We start from the raw sequence: 836 nt of genomic DNA, 5'->3' as shown, positions 1-836 counted from the left end.
ATATACATACATATATATATGTATGCATGTATGTATGTATATATATTTAGCCCACAAACATACTCATATGTGTTTATATGTAAATATGTTTTATATATGTAGAAAGAGAGAAAGATTGATAGATAAATAGATAGATAGATAGATAGATATACACACAGGCATGCATGTGCATGTACACACGCACACACACATACAGACATCGTTGTATTAAAGTTTCTTAAGAATTCTTCTGCTCATCTTGCAGTAGGTACTGCATTGCTTTCTATTTTAATATTCCCGAATTTTGTATTAAAAAATGTTTGGCTTGAAGTCAAACTGTTTTGTTCAAACAACTGTTAGCACTTTTTATACTAATGGATTATTTATAACTTAGCAAGGACCTCTCTATTAAACGTTCTTTGATTTCAGATAATTTATTTTTTTTTCAGGTGTGGTATTTTGATATTGATTTCAAAGTTTTCTTTTTCTTTTGTTTGTTTGTTTTCCTACTTTGAGTTTTTTTATATTCCTGTATGAGTAGATTTTGGGGGAAATACCTGCATAACTTTGTAACTACCTTGCTCGCTGTATATATATTTTATTTAAGCAGATGTTGTTGGCATTCCTACCTGTTTTTATTAAATCTCTAGTGGTCAGCTTTCTACATTTCATTAGTGTTGCTATTTTATACCTGGCTACTTATGAGGTCATCATCATCATCGCTGAGGTCATTGTCATTGTCACTGTCATCATTGTTGTTGTCATAGTCGGGCTACTCCTCCTCCTCACCAGTACCACCAGCACCACCAGCACCACCAGCACTACCACCACCACCACCACCACAACCACCACCACCG

At 34.0% G+C, this 836-nt stretch overlaps 1 protein-coding gene across 1 annotated transcript in view; it reads right to left on the bottom strand.

Annotated features, from left to right (window-relative positions):
• Window positions 1-836, bottom strand: part of LOC106868130 (uncharacterized) — a 46,442-nt gene that overhangs the window by 9,972 nt on the left and 35,634 nt on the right. The window lies entirely within an intron of this gene.

The sequence above is a fragment of the Octopus bimaculoides genome, chromosome 4, assembly GCF_001194135.2.
Source record: "Octopus bimaculoides isolate UCB-OBI-ISO-001 chromosome 4, ASM119413v2, whole genome shotgun sequence".
NCBI lineage: Eukaryota > Metazoa > Mollusca > Cephalopoda > Octopoda > Octopodidae > Octopus > Octopus bimaculoides.
The sequence above is the reverse complement of the archived record's forward strand: the minus strand, read 5'-3'. Positions and strand labels throughout refer to the sequence as shown.